The 9,762-nt window shown below is 42.0% G+C and overlaps 2 non-coding genes across 2 annotated transcripts; both read right to left on the bottom strand.

Annotated features, from left to right (window-relative positions):
- Positions 1 to 2,126: 2,126 nt before the first annotated feature.
- LOC119929220 lies at positions 2,127 to 2,264 on the bottom strand. The gene has a single exon (XR_005451355.1). It is a non-coding gene; the product is annotated as a small nucleolar RNA SNORA7 (small nucleolar RNA).
- A 2,771-nt stretch (positions 2,265 to 5,035) lies between these two features.
- On the bottom strand, positions 5,036 to 5,173 carry LOC119929177. Its single transcript, XR_005451314.1, has one exon. It is a non-coding gene; the product is annotated as a small nucleolar RNA SNORA7 (small nucleolar RNA).
- Positions 5,174 to 9,762: the final 4,589 nt, after the last annotated feature.

Raw genomic sequence — 9,762 nt, 5'->3', positions numbered from 1 at the left:
CAGTCCCTGTCCCATATAGGGTTCATGGTCTCAGTCCCCATTTTACAGATGAGGTTTCCGAGGCCCAGAGAATAATAATAATACTACTAATAAATTGTGGAATTTGTTAAGCTCTTACTATGTGCCAGGCATTGTACTATGTGCTGGTGTGGACTCAAGTAAATTGGGTTGGACACAGTCCCTGTCCCATATGGGGCTCAGTCTCAATCACCATTATGCAGATAAGGCCCAGAGAAGTAAAGTGATTCACCCAAGGAAACACAGCAGACAAGTGGAAGAGTTAGGATTAGAACCCATGACATCTGACTCTCAGGCCCATGCTCTATTCACTATTTGCTCTGTTCTATGGCAATACAACATGACACTTGAAAACTGGGAATCAATTGCCACAGAGGGACCAGTATGGCATCCTGCAATCAAGAAAGGACTCTTTTTGAGCAGCAGCTTCATAAAAATCGAAATTCTAAGAGGCAAAAGTGAAAAAAAGTACCAGGCATTACAAGCATCAAATGTTACAACACAATAAAAGACAATCATTTTGTGTAAACAATGCAACTTTGTCTGTGGATCCTACATTGATCTTTTCAATCACTCACACATCCATAGATGAATTTCATCAGCAGCAGCATCCTCTCCAAAAATACTTATTGTTCTAGTTTTCTTTGTATCACTGCAGACCAAATAAGTGGTAGACCAGTTATATAATGAAACAGCTGTCCTGAAATACTCTTCTTACTTCTATGGTCCAAAGCCTCCTCTGATACTTATCCACAGAAGCATAAATCCAGATGCCAACACACATATATTTGTGAGCAAATTGCCCATATTAGATCAGATGAACGGTCCATATATCTTCCATTGCTGTGTAGATGATTCTGTTGATGATAAGATTCTAACCCTGCCTGTCCCTTTCAATGAAGTGACCAATTCCAAGAGTCCATTCTATACTGTGTCTGTCCAGTGAATATTATCTTTTGCTTTGCTGAGGTATTTTTTACTTGCAATACCTGTTGTTATTTTCTAAATAGCCTCTTAGTAGCCAGATCTTCCTACACCGAGATTCAAGAAACTGCTAAACACATTCAGGCATCTGAGAAATTAACCAAAACTCTGAGTCTATCCCATGATGATATTATGGAGTTAGTCAATATTTAATAATGATATGGTAATATATTAATTATATTATTATGTAAATAATATTTAATAATAATTATGGTGTTTACCTTGTTTACTATGGTGTTTACTGTGTGCCAAGCACTGTATTAAGCACTGCGTAGACACAAGATAATCAGACAGGACACAGTCCCTGCCCCACTTGGGTCTCAGAGTCTAAGTAGGAGGGAGAACAAGTATTAAATCCCAGTTTACAGGTGAAGAAGTTGAGTCACAGAGAACTGAAATTACTTGTTCAAATTCAACTAACAGGCAAGTGGCAGAGCTGGGATTAGAACCCACATCTTCTCACTCCCAGACCCGAGCTCTTTACACTAGGCCTTGTCCCATCACCAATGGAGTGAAGCAGGGATATATGACTGGTTCTGTTCTGTTCGATTCACTCTATGCTGCCAGTACACATCCTAACCAATGAGAGACTCTTTCCAGTCAACAGGCTTTGAGCATTAGCATGAGTCATTGAGGCAGTCATTCAGAAACTTCTATAAGTGGATAACTGCTCTGAAGCCCAAGCACAAAAAGATATTAAAATGTTCAGGAATCATTTTGCAGATTCAGCAGTGCTCAATTCAAGGACAATATGTTTGAGGAATCCTGAAGTCACCTATCACTTATACGTATGAAACCCTATTTGTTTTGTCTTATGCCGTTGGGTCATTTCCAACCCATAGCGACACCATGGACACATCTCTCCCAGCGCACCCCTCTCTCCATCTGCAATCGTTCTAGTAGTGGATCCTTGGAGTTTTCTTGGTAAAAATCCAGAAGCAGTTTATCATTGCCGCCATCCACGCAGTAAACTCGAGTCTCATTCATTCATTCATTCAATCGTATTTATTGAGTGCTTACTGTGTGCAAAGCACTGTACTAAGCGCTTGGGAAGTACAAGTAGGCAGTAGTCTCCTCTCTCGACTCTCTCCCATGCTTCTGCTGCCCAGCATGGGTGAGTTTTTACTTGTAGCAGACTGCCTTCCACTCACTAGCCACTGTCCAAGCTAGGAATGGAATGGCTATGCCTCTGCTTGACTCTCCCTCCAGTAGCTGAGACTGGTAGAGTACTGGAAACTCTCCTGGTGTGGCCCTGAGGGGGTATGAAACCCTACACAAGACAAAAAAATGTTCAGTGACATCTCAAAAATTAATGCAATCACTGGCAGTGGCACCCAATTAGACAAGGAAGAAGAAGGTATAGACAAAAAGAGCAGAACACCTTTTCAGCAGAATACAAAACCAAATGGAGAGATATTGGGACATCAAGCTCCACACCTAATTGAAGGTTTATGAGGCTGTTGTAATTTCCCATTTTCTATACATATGTGAGACCTGGACGTACTTCAGAGAATACATCCAGTTCCCACTTTCACCAAAGTCACTTGCAAATCATCAAATGGCAGGTGTAAATTACCTACCACAGTGTTTTGGAACTGGCTCAGTGGAAAGACCCCAGGCTTGGGAGTCAGACGTCGTGGGTTCTAATCCTGGCTCCGCCACTTGTCAGCTGTGTGACTTTGGGCTAGTCACTTAACTTTTCTGGGCCTCAGTTCCCTCATCTGTAAAAATGGGGATTAAGACTGTGAGCCCTACGTGGGACAACCTGATCATCTTGTTTCCACTTAGAACAGTGCTTCATACATAGTAAGCACTTAACAAATACCACCATCATCATCAGTCAATTAATCAATCACATTTATTGGGAACTTCCTGTGTGGAGAGCACTGTATTAAGCACTTGGTAGTCTACAATTTAATAGAATTGGTAGGCATGTTCCCTATCCATAAGGAGTTAACAGTCTAGAGGGGAGGCAATCGTCATAGCAACTCAGCTCTCCTGGGCAAGACATAAAGTGGATAATAATAATAATTGTGAATAATGATAATAATTATGGTACTTGTTAAACACTTTCTATGTGCCAAGCACTGTTCTAAGTGCTGTGGTAGATACAAGCAAATCGGGCTGGACAGAGTCTCTGCACACATGAGGCTCACACTCTTAATTCCCGTTTTATAGATGAGGTAATTGAGGCACCAATAAATTAAGTGACTTGCCCCGGGTCACACAGCAGACAAGTGGTGGAGCCAGGATTAGAACCCAGGTCCTTCTGACTCCCAGGCCTGTGCTCTATCCACTAGGCCTTGCTGCTTTTCTAAAACAGGGTACTCCCTTAGCTATTGTTTAGGGAACAAATAGGAGGATAGAATGAATGATTTCCAGAAGGTGAAGCACAGTGTCAAACAATGCACCATTGCACTGCTGATTTGATTTCATAGTCTTCAGACTATCTTCAGTTCTCCTTCACCTTCTACAGCCTGTCATGCAATGTCATTTAGCATGAATTCTCTGTCGCATCACATATTTCCTTTGGTCTCCTATTTATTATAATAATTAGGGGCTACATAATATCGATAAATCCTTCTGGTTTTGTGCAAGCCATTCAATCATCAATCAACCATATTTATGAAGCACCTATTGTGTGGAAGACAGAGTGGTAGATGACAAACTGATGACAACCACTATTTAGCTTTCCAAAAACAAGGGATTCAAAGACAACTTTTGGCAATTCCCATATTTGTCTCACTGAATCAAGCACAGCCTTCAGCTAAGGTACCGAGGCTACCAAAGACTCAGAACTATGTCCACTTCTATTCTGTTTGATACCTTCCATTTTGCAGACTATTAGCCTCCTTCTTGGATTTGAATGTGTTTCTTATTCATTGATTTTCAAAGAAAGAAATTTCTTTCTGTGGAATTTCACTCTGAGAAAGAAAGCCTGTGCAAGGATGACACGCAAATTTGTGAAGCTTTCCATATTTTTAGCCCCCTTTTTCCTCTCTTGGTCCCCTCCCCATTGCCCCACCACCCTACCTCCTTCCCCTCCCCATGGCACTTGTATACATTTGTACATATTTATTACTCTATTTTACTTGTACATATTTACTACTCTATTTATTTTATGAATGATGTATATATAGCTATAATTATATTTATTCGAACGATTTTGACACCTGTCTACATGTTTTGTTTTGATGTCCATCTCCTCTTTCTAGACTGTGAGCCTGTTGTTGGGTAGGGACCGTCTCTATATTTTGCCGAATTGTACTTCCCAAGTGCTTAGTACAGTGCTCTGCCCACCGTAAGCGCTCAATAAATACGATTGAATGAATAAATGAGGGCCTCCATCTTCTTCCCTTAGAAATTGAAAGCATCTGCATTACATGCTTACCCTTGCACAACCCAGCTCAATTTTGCATTTTGCTCACTCAGATGTGATTATGACCAAGTTATGCTACCAGACAACCAAACCTTCTAATTCCTTCACAACTTCATGTCCTAGTGGATAGAGCAGGGGCCTGGCAGTCAGAAGGATCTGAATTCTAATCCTGGCTCCACCACGTGTCTGCCGTGTGACCTTGAGGAAGTCATTTAACTTCACTGTGCCTCAGTTACCTCATCTGTAAAATGGGGATTAAGATTGTAAACCCAATGAGGGACAGGAACTCAGTTTTCTTGTATCCATCCCAGCACTTATTACGGTGTTGGCACATTGTAAGCACTTAACAAATACCACAGTTATTATTATTATCTGTGAGGAACTCCCTCCCCTTCAATATCCCACAGACCGCTATTCTCATATCTTCATAGCCCTTGTTTTGTCTTATGCTATTGAGTCATCTCTGACCCATAACGACTCTATGGACACCTCTCTCCCAGAACACCATTTGCAATCATTCTGATAGTGTATCCAGAGAGTCTTCTTGGTAAAATTATGAACATAGTTTACCATCGCCTTCTTCCAAGCAGTAAACCTGAGTCTCCACCCTTGACTCTCTCCCATGTCACTGCTGCCCAGCACAGGTGAATTTTGAGTTTTAGCAGATTGTCTTCCGCTCAGTAGCCACTGCTCAAGCTAGGAATGGAATGGCTATACCTCTGCTTGACTCTTCCTCCCATAGCCAAGACTGGTAGAGTACTGGAAACTCTCCAGGTATGATCGTGAGAGGGGTTCTTAGCCCTACTGAAATCAGATATTACCGAGTAGTTCTCCCATGCCTAATCTGTCACCTCTCATCATATTCTCCCCAACTACTACTTCACCCCCACACTAGAGCCCATGCCCATCAAGCTCTTATTCCTAATCTTTGCCCTTCTGCATATATGTATCTATCTTTATACTCACTTGCCCCCCTATGTAAAATTTATTTTAGTGTCCATTTTTCCTGACTAATTGTTGCTTGAGGACAAGGAATGGACCTGATAACTCTATTGTCCTTCCCCAGTTTCTCAGTTTGGGGCTCAGTAATCTCTCAATTGATATTATTGACTGATTGATAATGAAAGCATTCATGTTTTCCTCTAGCGTTTTCACCTTTCCATCTCACAGAAGTTATCTGCACTTAATGACACATGGAAAGTTTGAACTCCAGGATAGTTTTATGGCATATTTTCCCCTAAATTTCTGGGAGAGTGTTAATTGGAATTTCAAAGCAAACCTGGCAAGTTGCCGGAAGCAAAACCAAGGAGCTTCCAGATAGCAGAAGAGCACATCTTTTGGGAGGGACTACTCATTTGCTCACATTACCCCTTTAACCTTAGTGCACAGGCAGGTCAAATTGACCTTTCCTCATATCACCCAGAGCTCAAAAAGCCTTCACCCATCTGTGAAGGGTAATTAACCATGACATGCATCACCAAAATCTCTTCTCAGAATATGGCTCTCTTCAGCGAATGGCCAGATGTGGAGAAACGTTCACCTGGGGCTCATTAACAACCACCAGAAAATTAAGTAAACTATTGAGTGGATCACTGCATCCATAATCTTTTCTCAAATCTACAGAGATATCATTTCCTGATTAATAAAATCACCTTATTTTGCCGACGTTCTAGGTCTGGTTGTTTCCACCTCAGAAACCAGAGGACTTCATATAAGCTGGGATTTGAGCCTCTGAGCTAGGGAGCCTGCTGCTAATAGTTTTAGCCGTATCTGAGCATGGAATGATGAATTGAAACTGGCATAAATGAATACCTGGCTCTGGGCAGAAGCAGATTTTGTCAGGAAGGTTTGGCTTGTGATTGTGACTGCTACTGCTATTGCTATTACCCGTACATATCACACTAAGTCAATGCCAGGCCTTTCTCAAGTGTCTGCCCAATGTATGAAGGAAATCAATGTCCCTTTGTTTCATAGGGCAGAGATTTCCAGCCACTCTACAGAGCCCAGTGTTTTGGGATCAGGAAATACTTCTGGTTTCAGGCATTTAACATGGATTTACCTGTCTTCCTGTTTTTTATCCAAATAAAAATAATTGGCCTTCTCCTTTGGGCAAGTTCTGATGACAAGAGCTGGCAAATGTAGCTCCTCAAACAAGGTCTGATCAGTGTTATAAAGGGGATCAATCTTAGTCATTTAAAAAAAATGAAATGAACATCTGTCTTCATGTCAGGCATTTTATTGATTCTGATCTCTCACATTAGAGTGTAAGATTCTTGAGGGCTCGGAAGATGTTTTGGACTTCTGTTGCTTTTCCCAAATTTTGTACGGTGCATTTAAGTCATTAAATACCATTATGACATCTGATAAAATTTAAAAGTCAACACTGAAAACGCACTTTATAAATTTTCAATAGCAGCTCAATGAAAATGCACAGTCATGCTAACAATCCCATCGAACAATACTCAACAGATTTTCCTCCAAACTGGAACATAGGATTTGTGATATTTGCTTAATATTGATTTCAATTTATATGAAATCTAATATAGTTTCAAAGGTAATTGGCTGGGATCATAGGCTGTTTCCCATAGAGAATTTCTAGAAAGATTTGGAAAGGTTAGAGATTTGGAAATGATTCATTTACAAGCCATGGGCTTGAGTGGATGGGTCAGTGGACATTTTGAAATTGCAGAGTCATTTGACTAGTGGCCTGATTCAGGTTTGACCATGGTTTGGCTTCTGTAAATAAAGACAGTGAAGCAGCTGTTGTTGGTTCTGGAAAATCGAACATTTGCCCAATAAAGCACCCATTTCAAATGCTTCTTTTCACCAGCCAGCCAATATAAGTTGCTCACAGGGAACCTGTTTCATGCTGAGGTGCCAGTGAAAGGTATTATATAGATGCCACTGGATTTTATTACCTTTTCGTCTCAAAGAGAAAACTCAGCAATGGTTTATGGGCCCTCTCAGAACCACATATAGTTTCTGTTCAAGCAAGTTTAAGCAAACCAGCGTTGGGTAGACAGCTTTCCCACACAGACCACGTTGCTGCTGCTGCTTATAATATGTAGAATTTGTTCTATACTACGAGGCAGCTTCATTTTCACAGATTAATTTGCATGTTTTAGATGGCAAACAAGCATTTTCTCAAACAAGTTGTGCAAAAAGACTGCAAAATGGACTTCAATCCACACTGAGGTGTAGAAACCTGACTATTCAAAGATCAAGATAAGTACAAAGGATGTGATTTATCTACACATTATAGAACTTCATACTGAAAGAGGGGATGAATCTCTATCAGCCCCTGAGAGGCATCCCAGAGAAGCAGTATGGCCTAACAGAAACATCAAAGCCTGCAATTCAGAGGACCTGAATTCTAATCTAAACTCAGCCACTTGCCTACTGCTTGACTCCTTAAGCAAGTCACTTAACTTTTCTATACCTCAGTTTCCTCATCTGTAAATTGGGGAATTAATAATAATTATAATAGTACTTGTTCAGCTCTATGTGCTAAGCATTGTTCTAATAATAATAATCCTCCTCAGCCACTCGGCTGCCTTTCACACTGTCAACCATCCCCTTCTACTCAGCACATTATCCAACCTTGGCTTCACAGATTCCATCCTCTCCTGGTTTTCCTCATCTCTCTGGCCATTCATTCTCAGTCTCCTTCATGGGCTCCTCCTCCCCCTCCCATCCCCAAATTGTAGGGGTTCCTCAAGGATCAGTTCTTGGTCCCCTTCTCTTCTCCATCTATACTCACTACCTTGGTGAACACATTCATTCCCACGGCTTCAACTATCATCTCTTTGGTGGTGATACCCAAATCTACATCTCCACCCCTGTTCGCTCTCCCTCCCTCCAGGCTCGTATCTCCTCCTGCCTTCAGGACATCTCCACCTGGATGTCTATCTGCCACCTAAAATTCAACATGTCTAAGACTGAGCTCCTTATCTTCCCTCCCAAACCCTGTCCTCCCCCTGACTTTCCCATCACTGTGAATGGCACTACCATCCTTCCCATCTCACAAACCTGCAACTTCGGTGTCATCCTTGACTCCACTCTCTCAATCACTCCACACATCCAATCCATCACCAAAACCTGCCAGTCTCACCTTCACAACATCATCAAGATCTGTCCTTTCCGGTCCATCCAAACTGCTCCTTGTTGGTACAATCTCTCATCATATCCTGACTGGATTACTGCATCATCATCCTTTCTGGTCTCCCTTCCTCCTGTCTCTCCATCTATACTTCATTCTGCTGCCCAGATTATCTTTCTACAAAAATGCTCTGGGCATAACACCCCTCTCGTCAAAAATCTCCAGAGGGTGACTAGCAACAATAATAATAATGATAGCATTTATTAAGTGCTTACTATTTGCAAAGCACAGTTTTAAGTTCTGGGGAGGATACAAGGTGATCAGGTTGTCCCACATAGGGCTCACAGTCTTAATCTCCATTTTACAGATGAGGTAACTGAGGTACAGAGAAGTGAAGTGACTTGCCCAAAGTCACACAGCTGACGAGTGGTGGAGCCAGAATTTGAATCCATGACCTCTGATTCCCAAGCCCAGGCTCTTTCCACTGAGCCATGCTATCAACCTTCACATGAAGCAAAAACTCACTATTCAATTCAAAGCTCTCCATCACCTTGCCTCCTCCTATCTCACCTCCCTTCTCTCCTTCTCCAGCCGAGCCCACACCCTCCACTCCTCTGCTGCTAACCTCCTCACTGTACCTCGTTCTCACCTGTCCTGCCATCAACCCTTGGCCCACATCCTACCTCTGGCCTGGAGTGCCCTCCCTCCTCACATCCGCCATACTAGCTCTCTTCCTCCCTTCAAAGCCCTACTGAGAGCTCACCTCCTCCAGGAAGCCTTCCCAGACTAAGGCCTCTTCCTCTGCTCCTCCTCCTCTCCCCATCGCTCCTACTCCCTCCCTCTGCTCTACTCCCTTCCTCACCCCACAGCACTTTTGTATATTTGTACATATTTATTGTTCTATTCATTTTACTAATGATGTGTATATAGCTATAATTCTATTCATCTACTTTGATGCTATTGATGCTTGTCTACTGTTTTGTTGTCTGTCTCCCCCTTCTAGACTGTGAGCCCGTTGTTGGGCAAGGATTGTCTCTATCTGTTGCCGAATAGTACTTTCCAAGCACTTAGTACAGTGCCCTGCACACAGTAAGTGCTCAATAAATATGATTGAACAAATGAATGAATAATGATTATGGTATTTGTTAAGCACTTACCATTTGTCAAGCATTGTTCTAAACACTGGGGTAGATTCAAGGTAATCAGGTTGTTCAACATGGGGCTCAAAGTCTTAATCCCCATTTTACAGATGAGGTAACTGGGGCCCAGAGAAGTGAAGTGA

This window comes from Tachyglossus aculeatus, chromosome 5, assembly GCF_015852505.1.
Source record: "Tachyglossus aculeatus isolate mTacAcu1 chromosome 5, mTacAcu1.pri, whole genome shotgun sequence".
In the NCBI taxonomy this organism is placed as follows: domain Eukaryota; kingdom Metazoa; phylum Chordata; class Mammalia; order Monotremata; family Tachyglossidae; genus Tachyglossus; species Tachyglossus aculeatus.
Note: the sequence above shows the minus strand (reverse complement) of the source record. Positions and strands in the feature narration are given on the sequence as shown.